Source organism: Bos javanicus, chromosome 1 (genome assembly GCF_032452875.1).
Source record: "Bos javanicus breed banteng chromosome 1, ARS-OSU_banteng_1.0, whole genome shotgun sequence".
Classification (NCBI taxonomy): Eukaryota; Metazoa; Chordata; class Mammalia; order Artiodactyla; family Bovidae; genus Bos; species Bos javanicus.
In genome coordinates, this window is record NC_083868.1 from 127,428,542 (window position 1) to 127,451,084 (window position 22,543).

The 22,543-nt window shown below is 43.5% G+C and overlaps 1 protein-coding gene across 16 annotated transcripts in view; it reads right to left on the minus strand.

Annotated features, from left to right (window-relative positions):
• The window catches only part of ZBTB38 (zinc finger and BTB domain containing 38), an 83,960-nt gene that overhangs the window by 34,637 nt on the left and 26,780 nt on the right, over positions 1-22,543 (minus strand). For 5 of the 16 annotated variants that reach the window (XM_061420041.1, XM_061420025.1, XM_061420031.1 and 2 more), the window contains one exon: positions 9,384-9,488. The exons of 2 other annotated variants lie outside the window; for them this stretch is intronic. The gene's annotated coding sequence lies outside the window, so the exon portion shown is untranslated. 9 more of the 16 variants (XM_061420061.1, XR_009736994.1, XR_009736993.1 and 6 more) reach the window with 9 other exon arrangements.

Genomic DNA, 22,543 nt, shown 5'->3' on the forward strand with positions numbered 1-22,543 from the left:
GCACGGGGTGCAGGTTTGATCCTCTGTTGGGAAACAAAGATCCTGCATCCCATGCAGCAGGGCCAAAAAAAATTTTTTAACTAAAAAAATAAATCTAGGAAAAGAGGTTTCCATATTCATCATTAGCAGGTGATGTAACAAGGGAAGCAGTAACTACAGAGGATGCACAGCTCCTTACCGGATAAGGGCATTTTGAATTGATATCATGCTCCTTCACTGCATTACCCAGACAATAACAATTCTAGAAACTAGATCACAGAAGCACAGCCTGGATGTCAAGCAAAAGGGTCAACACAATAAAGCCTAAACCAGCAAGATCACAAGTGTCCTTGGGGAATCTCAGAGAAGTTCTAAGTGAAACAACAGAGATCTCTTCAAGGAAGCAACCGTACCTGGTCTAGAGACTTTGGGGGTGCTGGCGCAGAGCGAATCCCTTGGTCTGGAGACCAAGCTAAGCATTTGTCATACTGTGGGCGGGGGGCAGGGGCAGGTGGGAACCTCCTGGAGAACAGCTCCTGATGCTCTTGCCCCACTCTGCCATACTTCCTCTCCACCGTCAACAGACAAACCTGTGTTCCCAGCAGATCCTCACCTGGATCCATCCAAAATGCCAATGTACGGAGATGATTTTTACGGCCCTGGGCTGTCAGCTATTTATTTGAGTCCACGTAGATACTTTCCTTGCACACACATTCCTTCTCTTTTGTTTTCCACAATCTCTCCCCTCAGTTGTTTTCCATCATTTCTCTCCACCTCCCGTTTTCCCAGTTTGAAGCCACCACTGGCAATACCGCGATCTCTGGAAAGAGGCCAGGCATGACACACACTTTGTGGAACTGTCACCTCGCCCTGCGGTTCAGGAGGTGCGGGAGACTGGAGGGACCGTCCAACAAGCCCACCAGCTGGGCTGACACATGACCAGAGGCCCAGAAGCTTTTCTGTACTGCACAAATGTTACCAAAACTCTGGCCAGACACACACATGGATGCACAATGGTTCAGACAAAAGAAACCGACTGGGAAAAACTGTGGGGCGGGGGGAGGGCAGAGTAGTAAAGGAACTAAACTCCTGTTTGCTTCTGCCAAGTTTACCCACAAAATAAATCTGATCAAAACTGAATGAAGGTTTCTGGCAGTAGGTATCCAAACAGTTCCCCCTACTCACCTGTTTTAGAATGAAATGATCAGGGGGCAAAGGGAACAGGGAACAATTACGTCAATAAATATGTTGCCTGAATTAAAGAAAAAAAAAAAGTAAAATTCCCCAGACAAACCTTAACTCAGTGTAGATATTAGCCCACAATAGACTGTTTAGAAAAATTATGCTTTAAATACACTGATTAAGAAAAAAAAAATCTAAAAATAGGCTGTTCTGTAGAACAGCTCGAGTCTCTGCCTGTGCTTTCATTTTAGAAAACAAATGCTCATGGACTCCTCGGGGGAGGGGTTTAGCACAGGGATTCAAACTCACAGAAAATGGCCACCGGGTTTCAGAAACCTGAACGCAACAACCAGGGGCACTCAGGGGACCTTCTGGAAACACAGGGCACTTACCTTTCACAACAGTCAGTGCTAGAGACAGATATAACCTGGTTTGTTTTGCCCCGCCAGCGACATAAATCATGGCCTCCAAAGTGTTTGTTTGCTGAACGCCACAATGACTAATCACCCGACTTTTATTTTTCTCCCTGAGCCAGAGAACCTCATGTGGGGGGCGGGGAACAGGTCATTTTTAGTGTAAGGGAGCTGCTAGGATTGGAGGTAAGATTCCCGTTTAAGCTTCATACATGAAAAAGAGAAGTTAAGGACCTCGAAAAGTATTTCCTAAAATAGGGACGCGCAGTCTCCTTATCAGACATGCCAATCATTCAATAGAAAAGAAAGTCTTAAAATAGATCATTCAAACATGGTACAAAGCTCTTGAGTGATTTCCTGAAACTTGTCAAAAAACAAAAATGAATATTCAGACTTAAATAAACAACCAAACAAGGTCAGAACTCACTTCACAGTGTATATTCATTTACAGGGAAAAAACAAAATGTTCTCCCAGGTAATTTACAATGCTTCTGTGCAAAAAAAGTCAACTTGCAGGGCAGACTGGCTAAAGCAAACTCCAGAATTGCTAGACCTTGACAGGAAAAAATCTTAAAGGTCAGGCTTTTTTTTTTTCAAACCCGATTTAGCACAGCACCCGGGGTGGGCCAGTTCTCTAATGTCTGAGTAAAACCCCATTTGGGGCTTCATTTCACTGCCACGTCATCGCTTTTTCCGTCTATCCCTGTGCCTTCGGCTTCCTCAAAGTGGTCCTCCCACCCCTTCCCGTTTTAAAGCAAAGATGGAACATGCATTAGTCTGAGGGAAAGGGTGGAACAGGCAACAGAAGGAAATTTGCAGCAGGGACCCGAGATGCAGTGAGACTGGCCATGGCCTCCCCTGCGAGTATCAAGGACCACCCGAGACCTTGGCACACCTGCTCTCCGAGTTTGGGTCAAGGACTATAGGACCAGAATAGACAGTCTACACAGGGACAGACCAGAATGCTGAGTAGATTCTGAGACCAAAAAACTCTTCCCTTTGGTCTAGAAGTGAATTGGCGTTCCATTAGAGCTAATCAGAAATGGCCATGCCTGCGTGAAAATGCTTATGTGTTTGGGGAGATGGATTCTGAATGCCGCTGTCTTCTGCCTGGCGAGATAATAAATTCAGCTCTGTTTTTACTGAATCGCTGGTCTTATTATCTAGTGATAATCAACTCTGCAAATAATCACAAGTGTTCTAACACACAAACAAGAAAAATAACACAAACAGAACGGGACCTAGAAACAATATCCCATGCACAAAGCAGGAAGTGGCAGCTTGTATCTATCTCACCTGGCACAAAGCCAGCCTTCAGGGGGTGGCCGAAAGACCCCCAGGATGCTCTTTTAGCACTTGAACAGCCACTGGATTCCTCAGGACCACAGGGCAACGAGGACCACGTGCACAGGTGTGACCAGCAACATGGGCTGTGCGAGCTGGGTCTTCCTCTTTATACTCGAGAAAATGCTTCGTTCCTCTCAAAACTAAATTATTGGAGACCTTAGAAATTTTCACTTAAATAAGAGAGGAAAAAATGCTTTAAAAAATAGGAGACAGCCTTCTGCCTCTCTTAGAGCTTAAAAGGAAAATTTTCTTGACTCTCTTAATTGACAAGAATCCAAGAGCTTCGATGGAACAGGAAGTTTGCATTGTGGTGTCTTTCTGGTGACGTTTGTGAGAAGCCTAGCAGGCATGGCGGGCTGCTCTCGTCAACAGAACAGTTGGAGAGAGCCAATGCTTCCTTGGGCTTGGCTTGCTGACTGCCCATTCCTGCTCTCCTGATAATCCACCTTACGACAGGACCTACCCATTTCTGTAGCAAACTGAAACAGGCAAGGGACACTAGCTTCTGTTCCCCGTCTGCCACAAGTGGTGTGACCCTGAGCAAATCCTATGACTTCCCTGCACTTCCGTTCCCTTATCTGGAATGTGAAGAGGCTGGGCTAGCTTATTTCCTCAGGTTCTTTCCAGCCATAAAGTTTCAAACCATGATTCCTTACCTCCCATTTTGTCACCTGTTGACTGATTCCCCAGCCAGTAGAAAAAAATCCTCATTTCCTCCAAAGCAGAACATCTCTCCCACCCTTAAACCCATGCACTTTCCTCAAAAGGGTATGGGGTAAAGGCAGGACTCAAGGTCTGGCCAGTACAAGTACACCTTGGAGAACAGTGGGAGGGAGCTTCGCAACTGGGATCTCTGGCCAACCTCAGACGTGGAGTTACCATCTGCTTGTTTTAGCACACCTGCTTTTCTGCTGGGGAGGAAGTAGAATTACTGCTGGAAGGAGCCTTTTCTATCACTGAACCAAACTTTCTCAGGTTACAGGTGAGGAAATCAAGCCAGCACAGTTCTGTGCCTTTCCGTCCCAAGGCTGCACACTGGGTCACGGGAGCCAGTCCCAGGTCTCCAGTCCGATCTTTTACAGGATGCTCTTTGACCTCCCCTCAACCCCCCACTGCAGGGCTCTGGGCTCTTTCCCCTGTAGAATTCCTTAGGGCCCCAGGGCAATCCCCTAAGGAACTGTTTTAAACTTTCAAAGTGACAGAGCAACTCTGGGAACATAAAGCCCCACACAGGGACAGTGACAGCTATAAAGTGAAAGTGAAAGTAAAGTCGCTCAGTCGTGTCTGACTCTTTGAGACCCCATGGACTGTAGCTCGCCAGGCTCCTCCGTCCATGGGATCTTCCAGGCAAGATTACCGGAGTGGGTTGCCATTTCCTTTTCCAGATGATTTTCCTGACCCAGGGATAGAACCTAGGTCTCCTGCATTACAGGCAGATGCTTTACAGTCTGAGCCACCAGGGAAGTCTAATGACAGCTATAGGAAGAGGTCAAACAAATCTTTGACCTTATCAGTGCAGCAATCCACTGGTATCTTCGGTCTAAAAGACAAGCCTGCAGCAGCACTTGGATGGTAGATAAGAACAGGTGAGAAAGATAGGGAGGCCCTGAGGGTAGGGTCCTGATCTGATGATACCTAGCACCAAGCTCATATTTGTTGAATGAATTCAAGTTTGCACATTACCACTGTCCATTCGCTTCTTGTCAAAAATTCTGAGATTACTGGAATACCAGGGGCAAGGGTCTCTAAACCACAATCAGGAACGATGAGCTATTTCACGCTCTCAGTATGTGACTGGGGAAACTACGTGGGGTGTGGAGACAGAAGGCTGGACTTTGGAGCCAGATAAGAGCCCAAAGTGTGAAAAACTCATGTTTACAACATCAGACTGAACCTCTCAGACTCAATTTCTGCCACACCAGTTATCTGGAGATTAGAGTAAGATGGCCGAGATAATGCATGTAAGGGGCAGGATGGACTCCATGAAATTCAGTTCAGTCTTCTCCCCTCAGGGCCTATGGGTTTCGACATAGAAGCCCTGATTCTAAGCAAGGCTCCAGGACACTGGCATCCTGTTCCCAAAAAAGTGAACTGTCAGTGGAATGCCAACAACAGTTATAAAATGAATCAGTAGAGTTTTAATAAACATATCCCCATTGAGTCACCTGATTTTTAAATTACATACAAGGAATGTAAAGTGCAATTTAATAAACACGAGTCAAATATGTTTTATATTCTCCATAAATATCTTAACACCAAACATGTATGTATGTCTCAATCCTTTCCTGTGAATAAATAAAGAGAGCTGGGACAAGGAGGAGAAAAAAAGGATAAATTATTCTCTCACCTATAAAATGAGGTTGGAAACAATGTGAACTAGCCTAAAAAGTATATGATTACAAGATGTGAAGAAAAAAGAAATATGACACGGATGTTTGTCAACCAGAAGACAGAGTCAGATAGACAGATGCATCAAACTATTTTAATGGTGTGCTTGTGCACTGTTACTGCCATTAAATATGTTATTGATAACAACACTTAAAGTTGCACTGGTTTTTCAAACTCTGAGCATAGGAACAGGGTGTTACCACTTACTCCACAGGAAAAGAAGTTGATATGAGGGCTGTGTCACCCAGTACTGCTGTGGCTACACCGCAGATGGCAACAGTGGGGTGTGATAAGACTACCATTCCTTCACTATCTGGGATCAACGTGTCTTTATCTTATTACAAAATAATTCGTAAACATGAATAACACAAAACTTTTGAGTACAGGCACGTCTTTATGGATTTTAAATGAACCTATCAAGTCTCAGGTTTATCTCCTTTCTCTGCTTCCTAAAATCTGGCATTTGCTAATCTTCATCACTGCAGTACTTGCTTAAAATGAACATTCTCAGGAGTCTGCCCAAAATTTACTGAATTTGAGTCTCTGTGCCAAGGACCTGAGAACCTACATTTTAGTCAATCTCTCAGGTGTAATCTTTTATAAAAAGATTTTTTTTTGATGTGGACCATTTTTAAAGTCTTTATTGTATGTATTACAATATTTCTTCTGTTTCGTGTTCTGGTTTTTTGGCCGTGAGGTGTGTGGGAACTTATCTCTCCTACCACAGATCGAACCCACACCACCTGCACTGGAAGGTGAAGCCTTAACCACTGGACCACCAGGGAGCTCCTTCCCAGGTAGATTCTTATCCATACTAAACTGCAGGTCATTTGAACTCTCACAGGATAGACTAGCTATCATGGAAGGTATGCGTGTGCCATGACTAGATGAACATGCTAAAATAAGTCATAAAAATAAGCCTTTAGGTATAGACAGATATTAGACAAAAATACATATACCTAAAAAATTGTAAGGGGAATGGAATTAGCATTTATTAATTGCCTACTATGGCATGGATCCTGACCAAGTTATATATTACTCAATCTCCAAAACAATCCTATTTGAGTTATGGATGGAAAAAGTTAGGCTTAGAGAGTAACTTTTCTGAAGTCACAACCCTGGAAAATGGCCCAGCTAGGTTGTGAAATAGATTTATCTGACCCCAGCCTTCTCATTCCATTGTACTAAGCTCATATGCCCATGAAATACATACACACACGTGCGCGTGCACACACACACACACACTCTCTCTTTCCCCTGTCATACAACAGTCACGTGGCAAAAGGCAAAATACAAACCTGATTACTGTTAGAAACCTTTACATCAACAGCAATGTAGTTCTAAGAACTTTCTATCAACGGATATTCTTTGGTCGTCTGTTGACAACAGAATAAAGAGGACAACAACCGTCAAAACCACATTTAACATCTTGAAATTTTAGTAATCAGAAGTGTGTTTTGGGGCTTGCTAGGATAAAATTTTTGCAGTGATTCTTGATTTGTGCAAACTAACACATTTTTTTTTGGAAATGAAACCACTTGATATCCATTCTGCAAGTCATAGCATGTTACCAAGGAAAACAACAAATAAGGGATCTAGCACTTGTCAATCCAATGGCCGTCTTGGGCCTCATATCCCCTGTCTCGTTCATCTGGGCTTCCCTGGTGGCCAAGTGGTAAAGAATCTGGCTGCAATGCAGGAGACCCGGGTTCACTCCCTGAGTGGGGCAGATCCCTGGAGGAGGGCATGGCAACTGACTCTAGTACTCTTGCCTGGGAATCGTGACCGAAGCGACTAAGCAGAAGCCTAACACTTCACACTCTCTCCTCTGGGAAACCCTCTAGTGCTGGCTTCCAGAGCCCTGTTCTCCCATTCTTCTTTGCTCTCTTGTCAGACTTTTTGCTAGGTCCTCCATAACGTCCTTCTTTTCTCAGAAGGCTCCATCCTCAAGCTTTGCCTCTCTACAGTTTTTCACTGGAAAATTTGTTCTCTCATCTCTTAACTTTTTTTATATCAGTGATTCTAAACTAGCCCTGGCCTCCCTCTGGGGTGCAAAACCACTGATCATCTAGGGGACATCATACTTCATACTTCAACACTTCAAACTCAGCCCCTCGAAAATGTAGTCGCTCACCCTTCTCCAAGTTGTCTTCATGGGTACCACTGCTCTGGAAATCTCAGTGTCAGCTTTAGCTGTTTTTTCTCTACTCAGATGTCAGATTGGGTCAGTTTTTCCCTTTGCGTCTGTTCCTTTCCCATTTCACTGCTATCATCCATTTCCGGCGTTCCCCAAGTTCCCTCCACCCTGCCTTTTCCTTGGTGGATTCTGGTGCCCTTCTAACTGGTCTCCCTGTCTCTGGTTTCTGCCCTGCCTTTTCTTCTGATTTCAAAGTAGGTACTCGATAAATATTTGCTGTGACATTTATAGAACTCCTAGAAGTTTGCAAAGCACACTCACACTCAACATCTCATTTGTTCCATTTGAAGCTTAAGTTTATTACAAGTAGCATTCCAGGCTTACAATCTGATTTCTGTTACTTGAGGCAATCACTGGAGCTACTTCTAACTTTGAACCTTGTAAATTAAAGCATCTCTTAAATTGCTTTACTTTTGAAGATTCAGTGTCTTGTGTGGCCTACAAGCTAAAAGAGAAGAGCATTTCAAGTCAGAGAGAGAGCCCCCTTGCCAAAATGCTTTTTTCTCTGCTGATAAAGGTGATGGTAACAGCAAAATCAAAATTTAAAAGAAACTCCTTTCTGAAGATTTTTTTTAAAAGTTTTTCCTATTTATCCTGTTGGTATCCTATTTACAAGTCAATCTCCAACATCCTTGGAAGCTGATATTCTGGCATGGTAACAGAAAAATTCTAACAGTTGAGCAATAATTCCTCACTAAGAGAAGGAACATGACCATTATCATGACTGTAAAAACAGAGTAATATGTTTGGTCTTAAATACCCAAATAAGTGCCTTAAATACCCAAATAAGAGCTCAACAAACATTTGTTGAATGAATAAATGGATTCAGAGCCAACCTTACTATTGTTTATAAATTGAAAGCATCAGTTTCCACAGAGGGATGGAAAAGTATGTTAAATTTGAAAAAACAAAAAAACTTGCATCGAGGGGCCAGAACTGTGATACATCAACTACCCTGGTCTCTTCTGGGTCCACTCCAACTGCTGCAGAAGTAGGCGGAGGAGACGGGGGCTACTGGCAGGCACTGTCCTCTTGACTCGGCCTCTCCGGAGTTAAGGTTTCAAGCTCCTGGAGGGCAAGCACTCTACCTTGAACTTCGTGGTCCTAGCTCTGTGCTCTGCATACCGAATGTGCATCATAAAAGTGGTCTGAGAGGCAAAGTCCTCCATGACCTGCCTGCATTTTCACCTTTCAATCCTTCACATTTATACTTTCTTACTTCGCAGAGGTAGTGTGAGGAGTGAGTAAGAACACAGCACTTAAAGCATTTAACATACTGCCTTGCACTCACACACAAAAGTGCTTGATCAATGGTAGTTGTTATCACCGTCATCTGGGGCTCTGTCTATGCCTCAAAGGTGGAGCTTAGTGTGCTGGGCTGTCAATACCTGTCGGTGCAAACAGCGTGCGTCCTGGGGGTGGACTCTTCATGTGTTTATCCTCAGCGCCTAGCACAGTGTTCCCCCTGTAGCAGGCCCAGAAGCTGACTGCACGGATGGCAATCGAGATGCAAGCTTCAGGCCTGCCCCAACTCAGCCCACTGGGTCTCCCTGAAGAGTCATTTAAACTCTCTGGGCCTTGGTGACGTCTGTGGGTCCTTCCGGCCTGAAGAAGCCAGAAGACAAGGCTCACAGAAGCTCTCACAACAGTCACTGGCAGAACTGGAACTAGAAGGCTTTCATCCCCCCTTCATCACCAGGCACCTCACACATCACGTCTCCTTAATAACAGCTTGCCTAAATGTCATTGTCACTTTGTAATCCCCAAACCTGGTGGATTGCTGGCCACAAAGCATAAGCTCCTTGGGAGCGGTTTAGTCCCTCGGAAAAAAACATTGCCTATTTCAAGTAGAGAACAAAAGACGTAAATTTGATTACCTCAGTTAGAACAGACCAGCTTTAACAGAGTTAGCGTCTTGAGCTTTGGAAGAAATCACTTGGAAATCCTTGGTTCTGAGTCCTCCATTTCCTCCACATCTAGATCTAAAAAGAAGTAAAGCAAAAAAAAATAATGTCTCATGACTAGGTGCCAAGACTGAACGTATCAGACACAAAAGTGACTTCCATCAGCATATGGACTGAACACCTACTGTTAGTCCAGCACCGGGCAAAGCAAATGACATAGGTGATTTCATACAGTCCTCAAAACATAGGAGACATCCCCCCATTTTACAGCTACATCAAAAGAGGCTCTGAAAGGTCACAGAATCTGTTCAAGGTCACAGAGCTACTCTATGTTAGACCTGGGACTTAAACACAGGTTCACCCCAGATTCCAAATCCTGGGTTATTAACCTGTAAATCAGCGTTTAAAAACTTTTTTGACAGTGACCCACCATTTTTTAAAATCATATTACATAAACTGAAAGTCCAAAGCCTGAAAACAACGCTTACTCTTGCACCCTGATATTTTCCATTTTATATTGCATTATATATTCTATATCTTCAAAAAAAAATCTGGTAGCAACCCACTATACTGATTTCACAATCCTCTAATGGGTCTCAATTCTTGCTAGAAAAACACTACCCTTAGAGATAGTACCTCACTAGAAGTTTCTCAGAAACCGCGGACCTAATCCTCCTATGCTTTTTAACCATGAGAACCTGACCGAGTCGTTGAGCTTCATAATTAGGAGAAAAGTTTCTAACCTTTAAAATATGTCTAAGGCACCAAAATACGTATCATCCATTATGGATCCTTAGAAGAGATATTTAATTTGGGCCAAAGTCCAGAATGGAATTAGTCACTTACCTATAGGAGAGGAGTTATAAAGTGGCACCGCAGACAGACTAAAACCTCAGGTGATTTATAATATATGCTGCAAAAAGTGGCTAACAGCGGGCGGTCATGTTGTACCAACAGTGGAGACCTAACTACTGCCGAAGTAGGAGGCTGAGATTGCAAAGCCCTGGGGGCAGGGCCCTGCCTTTGCACTTCCCATTCAATTCCAGGGGCTTTGGTGTTCAACCAAGGAAATCCTCAGGTTCCGGATGGGTCAGGACGGGGGTCCAAGTCGCGGTCCGAGGGAGGGGAGATGCGACTGTCAGCGCCGTTCCCGAGCCTGCTGGACCGGAGCCCGTCACGTCCCCCGCCCTTGGGTGCGCGTTGGTCCCCGGACCCCCGCCCTTCAGCATAGCCTTGCAGATGGGCCACAGCTGCGGCGCAACGTGCCCGACTCCGCGGCTGGACCCCGACTCCCAGGGCGCAGGCCCGGGCGTCGGGGCACCTGCGGGCGCCGGGTCCCCGCAACACCTCGGCTCTCCGGAGTCCGCGGAGCTCCCAGCCCAGCGCGAGCGTCCCCCGGCCGGGTTTTGAGGCTCCTTCCCGGGAGAGCAGGGGTCGGGCCGGCCTCGCCTCGCCCGCCCGCCCGCCCGCACACGGCCCCTGCGCTGGCACTTACAGGGCTCGGCCGCTGCCCCGCGAGCGCGTTCCCCGGGGGTCCATGGCGCTTCCGGACCCGCGAGTCAGGCCGCGGCGTCTCGCAGCACCGCCCAGAAAATGGACGCCGGCGGCTCGGCTCGGCCGGCCCGGCCCGCCCCCGGCGCGGGGTTGGGGACGCCACCCGGCCGGGAAGAAGGCTCCTCGGCCTCAGCCGCGGGCCGGGCTCCGGGGCACCAACGAGCGAGCCCAGGCCCAGGCCTCGGGAGGACAGGGGCAGGGCCGGGACGTGGGGGGCGGGGGACACACCTCGGCCCCGCAAAACCCCAAACCCAACCTGGACGCGACGGGAAAGGTGGGGGGCCCACGACGGCCCCAGATGCCACCAAAGGGGCTGCGGCCTCAGCCTCTCTCCTCTCGGGCGATCCCAGAACCCGCCCCAAGGGCAACCACTTAGGGGTCTACGGCCACAAAACCTAGTCCGTACCAGAACCAGGCCTGGGTTTGCAGACGGGTCCCCAGGTTCCGCATCCAGATCCCAGACAGCATCCAACCCCTTCCCGTTTAAGAGAGGCAGGTTTCAGAGTAAGTCAACTGCAGTTTTCATTTAAATTCTCAGGAATCGAGTGTCACCTGCGCTTTCCCATGGCTGACAGGAGATATCTAGACAGATTTTCCCAACGTGCTGTGAAAACTAGTTCGCGCAAAAGACCCAGGCCTCCTCCTGAAATCGCGCTGACTGCCTGCTATGCTAGACCTTTCGTCCAAAGATCCAGGGGACTGCTCATTGAAAAAGTATTTACTGAGGCCTGCCACAAACTCGCCTTATGGAGGAGCTAACAGCCTAGTTAGCTATATTGTAGAGGTTTTGTTTTCTTGCTTTCTACAAACCATCCACCTTCTCCGCATTTTGGTGGTATGAGTCTTATTTTTTATATTTTCTTTTGAAAAGATGCACTCCCAGGTTACAGTTTAAAAAGATAAGTCTGTTCTTTGCATGACTTAACATCCTGTTTTTAGTTTGGAATACAGCGCTCTGCATCCTAGTTCCTGATCACGTTTTAAGATTGTGAACATTCTTACAGAAAACAAACCTATGGTTACTAAAGGGCAAACGTGGGGGTGGGGGCGGCAGGGAAAAATCAGGAGCTTGGGATGAATATACACACATTACTGTAAGACAGATAAGCAACAAGGGACCTCCTGTATAGCACAGAGACTCTACTCAATATTCTGTGATAACTATAAGAGAAAAGAATTGGAAAAAGAATGAATATATGTATATGTATAACTAAATTGCTTTGCTTACCCCTGAAACTAACACAATATTGTAAATCAACTATACTCCAATAAAATTTTTAAAAAGTCCCAATGTAAAAGGAAAAAAGATTGTGATGATTCTGAGGAATAAAGTAGAATCCAATATTATATACAAAGTTGGTAAAACATTTTAATAATCAAGGAGAAATGTACTGACTTAAATAAAAGCATCATGTAATTTAAAAATAAAGACAGGGTTTTGAAGGCCGATAGGTTGGGCAACATGCACACACATGTACACTAGCCATTCCTAACTTCCTCAAAGCCAAGCGTCCTTTATTCTTCTCTGTGGGTCACGTTCAAAAAGAGCTATTCCACTAAATTGCATTTATTAACTAATGATTTATCTTCCCACTAAAAAAACAACAACCCTGGCATGTTTTTGTGTATGCCATTGCCCATCAGAACTTCAACCAAAACCTGAGCGAACCCATTGTTAATCATGGATTCCAAACTAAAGAAATCTCTGGTCTGATTGCAACTTTATGTGTTTCTATTGAGCCTTTGGGAAAACTGCTGCTGCTGCTGCTGCTGCCAAGTCGCTTCAGTCGTGTCCGACTCTGTGCGACCCCAGAGACAGCAGCCCACCAGGCTCCCCCATCCCTGGGATTCTCCAGGCAAGAACACTGGAGTGGGTTGCCATTTCCTTCTCCATTTGGGAAAACTAGGCATGGGCATTAGGAACCTCAGGTTGGGAAGTGCCAGTATGAGGTATTGCTCTCCACGCTGCCCTGCTGCGACTGGAGGTGGGAGGGTGGCACAGCGAGGCAGTTTGGCCTTTGGATTCTGCCTGCTTGGGTTTAAAGCCTAGCTTTGTCATTTACGAGGCTACTCGCTGACTTTAGGCAAGCTACTTAACCTCCCTGAGCCTCAGCTTGCTCATCTGTAAAATGGGGCTGATTTTAATATTACACTTACCTCATAGGGCTTTTTGATAGTTAAATGGGATAATATGTGTGAAGCATCTGCATTATGCTTGTTGGTGCTGGAAGTCAAGTATTCAGAGTTCTAAGTTTCTACCACCAAGCAGTAAGAATCATAGTTCCCATGTGTAAAGCAACTTTTATGCCCTAGAAAATTTCCATGGGTAAGCTCCCAGGGTCACATGCTGAGTGACATAAAGGGATTTAAATACAGGTCTGACTGTACACTCCACTTTCTGTGCTGCTAACATGTTCCCCGTGGTACCTTGTCAACAGCTTGTTAAGGTTGAAATCAGCTCTGGCTTTCCTAAGAGGCTTAGCAAGTGAATGGCTCCTTACATCCACTTGCAAATTCACGAACAGTGGCATTTCTTTCTCATTAGGGCCAAATGTTTCTCCAGAAGTGAGTAGATTTCCCCCAAATTGTTATTAATAACTAAAATATCACAGCAACAGTTTTAAACACTGCAGCCTAAAACTTACATAATCATCCTGTCCTTCAAAATTTTCCACCCTTCCTCACAACCAGTTACATATTCTCTCTCTTAATCATTCTTTTGAGTATGGGGAACTATCTGGAAATTTCCAAGAATGTCCCAATTTGTTATAATATTCATTCTTTTCTATAAAGATTTATTCCTTTCAAAGCAACTAAGTATGATATATTTTCATATCTTTATAATACTTTTCATTTCAGTGTATTAGCAAATAAGAAAAAAATATCCTAAGACTTTTAAGTCTTAAATTTCTACTATTAGTAGTTCTTCACCATCTCCCCAGCATGGCTCCTGATCCTTTTCTAGTGGCCTTTTGTAGGAAGTTTTCCTTGTTTTCTACCTCATTTTGTTTAATCCCTGCATGATTTCTATTATGCTACAACTGCCTGTTTGAGCTTTCTGATTTAAGATTCTTGGCCAATTTACTGTCCCCCTTCTTTCTCTTTTTTAAGGTTTCCATATTCTCATCATATATAAAAAGTCTAAAGCATGTCTCATAAACCCACTTGCTTCCTTTGTTTTCCACCATGGGTTAGGAATCTGTAAGTCATTCCGCCTCCCATTCTTCCTGTACTCTGTTAATTTATTGTTTTATTTCTCTCTTCCCCTCATCCTGGGCACTCACCAGGTTCTATCACTTGGCTTCCTCTTCTATAGCTGCTTCTCTCTTTCCCTTTAAGCATTTTAAGAAAGTCCCTGTCCAAATCTTCTATAATCCCTGCCACATTTCTGAAAGGCCTCTTGTGATGTCATGTTGAGAAGTCTACCAAAGTCCTTGCAGAGGTAGGGTGTGGACAGGGGTGGCAGCTCCCCACCCCTGGGAGCCAGGCAGGAAGTAGTAGGAACTAGGGCCTAGAGGGTCATTCATGTCCCACCTAAGTGGGGAGTGGGGGTGTCACTCCCCAGCCCCAGACTCATTGTTGTCAGATGAGAATGCCAGATCTGCAGAGTTTTCCAATGGAGCCCAAATCAGGATTTTTATTTGGAATATATAAAATGTTGACCACATTAAAAAAAGAAAATGAATTTGTATCTGATCAAGCCTTTAGCTGTAACTCTAATTTACAGAAACCTCTGAGACGGAGGAACATGTAAAACAGCATGAAGGAATGCAATCTCAAATTTCTGACTGTGGGAAACTATGAGTCAGACAAATTGTTTCTTCAACAAAATTTTTATGATGATACCAAGGATGACAGGAAGAGAGGGAAGGAAACCTATTGGTTAAATAAAATTTAAGGAAATATTAATTGCAGTATGAACCTTATTTAGAATTGTACTTTGAGCACTTTTTTTTTTTAATGACCTAACTGGACAGATTTGAATGCTGACTGTAATATTAGCAAAGAATTATTGTTATTTGTTGATATGATAATGATACTGTGGTTATTTTTCTTTTTTACTAGTTGACATTTTTCATGTATTTTTTTAGTATTCCACATTTTAAAAAATTTTTATTTAGACCTGTTTCAAAGTCATGGAAGACTTATTAGAGCAGTACCAAAAAACCCTATGTATACCACACCTATATCTACCTTTTTATCTATTTTTTTCTTGATTCATTTGTAAGTTGCAAATATTATTATTGTAATAATTATTTATAAATATATAATAATATAATATAATATTATATTATATATTATAAATATATAATAATTATTTATTGTAATAATTGTAATAATATTGTAAGTTGCAAATAATATTATTATTGCAAATAATATTATTATTATTATTATTCTATACCTAAATACTTTAGCATTTATTTCCTTTAAAAAAGTCTTCTCTCTTAGTATCTTTATCTTTTAGAGACTCATACTGATAGATGGGGAAACAGTGGAAACAGTGTGAGACTTTATTTTTCTGGGCTCCAAAATCACTGCAGATGGTGATTGCAACCATGAAATTAAAAGATGCTTACTCCTTGGAAGGAAAGTTATGACCAACCTAGACAGCATATTAAGAAGCAGAGACATTACTTTGCCAACAAAGGTCCGTCTAGTCAAGGCTATGGTTTTTCCAGTGGTCACGTATGGACGTGAGAGTTGGACTGTGAAGAAAGCTGAGCGCCGAAGAATTGATGCTTTTGAATTGTGGTGTTGGAGAAGACTCTTGAGGGTCCCTTGGACTGCAAGGAGGTCCAACCAGTCCATCCTAAAGGAGATCAGTCCTGGGTGTTCATTGGAAGGACTGATGCTGAAGCTGAAACTCCAATACTTTGGCCACCTCATGCGAAGAGTTGACTCACTGGAAAAGACCCTGATGCTAAGAAAGTAGAGGGCAGGGGGAGAAGGGGACAACAGAGGATGAGATGGCTGGATGGCATCACCGACTTGATGGACATGAGTTTGAGTAAACTCCGGGAGTTGGTGATGGACAGGGAGGCCTGGCGTGCTACAATTCATGGGGTTGCAAAGAGTCGGACACGACTGAGCGAATGAACTGAACTGAACTGAACTAAAGTATTTAGAGACAAAGCGATGTGATCTGGAATTTGCTTTAAAATAATACAGATGAGGATTTACATGAAACAAGATTGGCTAGTTATTGAAAATTGTTGAAACAGCCATGACTATACAGGATTTCATTGAAGTAGTTTTTCCATATTGTACACATGTTTAAGATTTTCATAATAAAGTTTTAAAAGATTATGTTAATGAAAGACTTTAAAGTGATATGCCATGCTTACGGTATAGCAAGTAAATAAAAAGATACGAAATTGCCTATAAAAATATTATCTCAACTATTAGAAAAATTAATGGGCATAGATAAAGGGCTAAAAGAATGCATGTCAAGCTGGTAACATTCCAAATTACTTCAAAGTAAGTATATATTACTTTTATAATTAGAAGGAAAAAGAGTAATATAGTTCAAAAAACAGAAAACAAAGTTGGCAAGGGATTCAATTAAAACTATTGTTAGAAGTCAAACAAAGCACATATGTAGGTTGGACTGACCAGTGGGCCCCCAGTTTGCAGCTTTTGACTTAGAAAATGAGTCCACAAAACTGTATCCTACAGGCCAATTTCACCTGCCAAGTGTTTTTGTATAACCTACAAGCTAAAGATGGTTTCAACATCTTTAAATGATTGAAAAAAAAAACAACAAAAGAAAAACAATATTTCATGACATGAAAAGTTACATGAAAATCAAATTTCATTGCGCATAAGTGAAATTTTATTGGGACACAGCCATAGCCGTTCATTTCTGTATCTATGACAGTACATACATTATATATAATTCATATTATATTTTAGTATATTTTAAATTTCATCAATAGTTTGTGAAAAATTGTTTTCTTTGTTGTTATATACATATGCAGATAACATCCTCAGTTTTGCCTCCACTCACAGAGCTAAAATACTTACTATCTGGCCCTTTACAGAAAAAGGCTGCCAACCTCTGGTTTAAAAGCGGGCTTCCCATGTGACCTTAAAGCATCTTGATTTAGCAGAAAGAGCACTGGACTAGGAGTTAAGTGAGGCCACTTAACTCTCTGAGTGACCTAGAGAAGTCACAACTTCTCTGGGCCACAGTTCTCTCAATACGACCGAATAAAGTGAACCTACCATTCCCACAGCAACTGAAGTCTGGGGTTCATGTTCCCATAAGAGCTGAGCAAGAGGTACAGGATGATGGCAGCATTACGTGCTGATGTGCCAGCCATGGGCAGTGCTTCTGGAGACCATGGAACTCAAACAGTCAGAATCTCCACTGCGGGTGGCTTAATGGGCACTCAGAGCAGGGCGTGGATAGGCGGGTGAAGAGCAAGGAAAGAGGCTTTGTGAGCTTCAGAAGCTGAGCTGCATGCCTGCTGAGGGCAACATGACTTTGGGCAAAAGAGTTTCTAATATTTTCCATGCATCTAAGGCCATGGAATTCTCCAGGCAAGAATCCTGGAGTGGGCAGCCTTTCCCTTCTCCAGGGGATCTTCCTGACCCAAAGGTTCAAAGTTGAGTCTCCCACATTTCAGGCAGATTCTTTACCATCTGAGCCACCAGGAAAGCCACCTAAAAGGCATATTTTGGGTCTATCTCCAGGCTGAGCTTTGTGGAAAACGAAAAGAATTGGTGACAACACATGTAAAAATCTGCCCATTTAAAATTTAGTCCAGATCCAGTCAAGTGACAGTGGCAGGGCTAGGGGTGGTCCCAGCATGAAAATAGGAGCATGAAAATAGGAGCCTTGGGACAGAGACTTTCTGGATCCTGGGATAAATCACCCTTAGTGAGGCCAATCTGTAGGCTCTTTGTCACAGCCACGGTGGGACAGTGGAGCCCCAAGGCCAACATCATGACTGAAGCCAGAAAGAACATGGGAGCACCCAGCCCATACACAGCCTGCACCTCAGGGGCTCTCCCAGCCTCTTTTTACTCCTTGCAACCCCTCCTACTCTTTCTCCTGTGCCCGGCAACCCCAGCTTCAGGGTGCGGCACAGCAGCCTGCCTCCTGACTGCCCGCTTTGTTCCCTCTTCCTGATTTCCTGCACCCCCCTCCCCACCTCCTTGCTGCCCTCTCGGTCCGCAGTCCTTCCATCTCTCCACTTTGCCCCACAGATGACCATCCCACTCGCTTTCACATCGTTTCCCCGATACCTTGCATTTTCTAATCTTTCAGAGTAACCCCTCTGTTTCCCTACTACGGGTCCCCTACTTCCCTTCCACAGCTCAAGAAACAAGAGAAAAGGGGGAAAAAAATTACAAGGGCACTGCCCTTCTGGGATTTAACCACATTCTCAGCTGGTGGCTTTTGTTTTCTTGTCTCACTGGCTTGTAAGGCCCTCGGGGCAGGGACACCACGTCATGCTCGGCGCTGGGGAAGATGGGCAGGACTGTGAGGCCTTAATTAGAGCAAGGCCTCAGACAGGGTAGAAGATTTCAGCAGGCAAAAAAAAAAAAAAAGGAATTTCAAAATATCTATTTGGCAGCAATGACCACAGGGTAAGGAAGAGGTTTATTTAATCACATAAAGAAAATCATGAAAACTTCACAGCTTTTTATGAACACAGAAAAAAAATATTTATACTGGCATTTGAAAAACAAAATTGAACCAGAAAACAAACTTCCTCCGTAGGCCAAATATAGTGACTGTAGACACAAACGCTAGTCTCGAACCCTGAACTAGAACAGCTGCAGAAGCAAGAAAACCATTAAAGGAAAAGATGCAAAACGAATCACAAGATCAAAAGAGCTATTTTCTGGTCAATGAGATGTTTGGGCCATGGCAGTGTCATGCTGGGCTCACCTAACAAAGATAAGGGCTTTGGCAACTGGTCTTTGATTTACCTGCTTCCCACAGAAGCAGAACAGGGCTTCAAGGAGACCCCCCATGACCTGTCAGGGAAGGTAAAAAAAGCAGAAACATCTTGCCTGAATCACAAATTCAATTTTTTTGCATTCAAGGGCTTCTCAACTTAACATCTGCTCATGAATGCGAAAGAGTGGCAGCCCTTATGGAGGTCACCTGGCAAGGCAGGCAGACCAGCTTGGAGCAGGGCAGCCAGACATACGGTGGCTTATTAGGAGCCAAGACATTTCGGGAAGGTGACCGAGGATAAGACACAGAGTCCCGGGGAAGAACCATCCTTGCCATCGGTTGCAATGCCCCCAAAGTGAAGGCTGACCTCCAGGAAACAGTATAAAAGGCCACTAAGAGAATAGCATGCCATTCATTCATTTCTTTCTGAAACAGAGAGGGCGTACAAGTGTACCTGTCCATACAATGCCCTAGCTTTGTACACAAACCTGGACATGAGCTTCATAGGGAGTTTTATGTCACATTTCCATTCTGTTTGGGGGGCAGTGGTCTCTGTCACATAGGAGATGCTCAACAAATATTTGAAGAAGTGAACTGACTTGGTGAAGCCCCCTCCCACTCACCCCTACCCCCACTGATGAACAATAGTCTACTCCAAAGGGCTAGAACATTCTTCAGTGCAGTGGAATGTTTCATGGCTGGTCAAATCCAAACAAAGTGGACTGAGTCAGGCCACTTCTAACTTCTGATAAGCAAAGCCCGATAAATTGTGAATCAATTATAGAAGGGGCTTTTGAAACATTCAGAAGACGTTGAAGGGCCTTGTTTCTAACTTGCAGAGCAAACCTACCCCTTTGTTCTTGGAGCTTCTTTAGCAGACGAACCTAAAAGGCACAAAAGATTTCTGGTTCTGAAGAATTTCCTTAGCATTATTTGTTCAAATAGAGAAAGATCAGTCCAAGCAGCAAAGTCTTTAGAAAGCCACCAACAAACAAGCAAAGAGTTCTGCAGAAACTGAAGCATTTGAGGCGTTAGAGGACAAAGGCAATTTACTGGCAAGATGGGACAGACCCTTCCACTTCTTGCCTTTGAAAAAAAAAATTAAAGGAAGTGGCTCTCTCAGTGTTTTGCCATGAGTCAAAGTTCTGGAGTTCTTAAGAAAAACAAAGCAAGAGGCTTCCCAGAAATTTCCTCGCTCCAGGATTCCTTTCTTTTGCGGATTTCTTGGGTTAAACTGAACCTGTGCCTGAATTTCACCACCACCTAGGACTGCAATGTTCAGAGCGTCACTGCATCTTTGGAGCAGTGCTGGGGTGAGGCTGGGCCAAAGGCAATGCCTCTGATGGCACCAAGTTCTGGGAATTTGGGAGTCTGGGCCACTGTCTCACTGCAGGGGCAGCTTACCTAAGCCAGGCTCAACCCACGAAGTCTCAGACATGACTCTGATACAATGGCAATAACTCATTAGAAAGGAAAGTTTGCGGTCTGAGTATGAACAACTCTCTGCCTGGTAATGCTCTCCATCAGATCTTCACCTGTCTGGATCCATCTCACCATCGAGGTTTTCACCTAAATACCACCTCCTACAATGCTTTGCCTGGCCAACCCTTCTCAAGTGGCTCTTCTCCTCCCAAAAAGATACCCTCGCTTTTTAAAACTTTATCTTCTCTTTCTTACTTGCACTTGTCTTCTATAATTATTTGTTTACATATTTATTTTTGTGCCCCTGGCCCCCCACCCCTCCACCACACTAGGGGTGGGTCTGAGAGGCAGGCCCAGATCTCTGTTGTTTGTTACTCTATTTCTAGCCTCCGGAATATGACTGGTAGGTAGTAGGTACTCAATATGTGTGTTGAATGTTTAATTACCAAAAAAGCTGTGAAGGATAGCATTTCCCATGGAAAGGAGCTGCTAGAATGAACCATATGGTACCAGGAACTCAAAGGCATCGTGTATCAAAAAGAAAAGTGCTAGATCATTTTCAAGATTCATCTCCCCGTATCAACCAGCCCTAAGATGTGGTCTGGGTACTCAGACCCTCTATGGGGGGAATCCATGGAAATCATTGACGTAGATCAACATCACTGTAGTAGCAAGAGATGCAATCTTGGTATTCTCACCGAGTTAAGGCTTGGGAAAAAAAATCCTATTCTCTAAAATAATAACAATAATAATAATAATATTAGATAATAATGATATATTATTTGATGATAATAATTATCAAATCTTATTATTATTATAAGATTTGAGAATTGTAGACTCCAAATCATTCAGGTAGAAACCCACAGGTCCATCCATTTCGTTTTGGTGGGAGCCAAGCAGTTGTTCGCACATTCTTTCTGTCGCACCTGCCTTGGCCTGCCCAGCGTAAACACCTTAGCCAAAAAGTGTAAATGGGTGGAGCACTGCCTTTTCAACAATGAGCAGGAAAAAGTGTGATTCTCTACAATTGGCATGAAGTGTTTTTGGCTAATTTAGAAAATCCAATGATAATTGTAAATGGGTAAGTTTAGAAAAGCTTTGTGTTTGGTAAACATTTCTGTGAAATATGAAGGCAAAGCATTAAGGCAAAACACACAAAGTAATAAATAATAATTATTCTTCCATTCACTGTTCTATTTATTACAATGACAATGATACAATATACTTCCCACCCGTCTTATTTGGCTTTCAAGCTCCTTGACTTATGTTTCAAATTCTTTTAGGAGAGACCAAGAGCAAAGAATGAAAAATGCCAGAAAAAAAAACCATGAGGTATGAAAATCTACAAGATGACGCAACCATGCTTGAGTTAAAAACAAAAGGATCGACATTTTACAGAGAAGTAATACACTGTTGAATCTCTCTGGCATTCAGTTGGAGGGTAAAACAATTCCATTGAATCCATCTAATCTTGTGATTAAGATTCAAATGGTTTCAAAATGATTAATTTGTACCAGCCTATCAAAATAGAAGACATTGAGTTGTAATCTTTCTGAACAGCAATAGTGTTTTAATTACAAATGCCAGGCTCATTATTTTCTCAAGAGCAAATGACGATTAGCCTAGTCCTACTGCAACTGTTAATGCTGCTGATGCTAAAATAAATAGGCAATATGGAATCAGGGCTCTGACATTTCCCTTCAGTTTACGATCTTCTGATTGATGCTATATGCAAAATGTACTTAGTCATTTTAAGTCACAGGCAAGCAGGAAAATGGCTCCCAAACAGCAAAAAAAAAAGAAAAGAAAAGGAGGGGGAAAAAAAGATGTTACAGGAAGAATATTTCATGGCAAGCCCACAGAACAAAATCACTGTGAGCTGAATCGTGTTCTAATACAACTGAACCAGAGAAAAGCTCCAAGCAAGATATTTAAGTTGGCCTCAAAACAACAACAACACAACAACAACAAATCTTTAGTCCACTAGAGGTTTGATTTTACAGACAGTGCTTTGGGATATTAGACAAACTGCTAGGATAAAGCAACTATTTACACAGATGGTTGTGCATTTCAACGTTCTGCACGTTGGAGCAAACCTCAGGGAGGTTTTGGGTTTAGCAGCATCTTCCTCCTAACACACCTACAAAGACATTTCTCACAGAGACTCAGTATGCACTTATTGTGGGGGTGGGCTCAGGTTTGGGTCCGTCTCTACCGATAGCTCAGAGGTTACCTATGGAGGGAT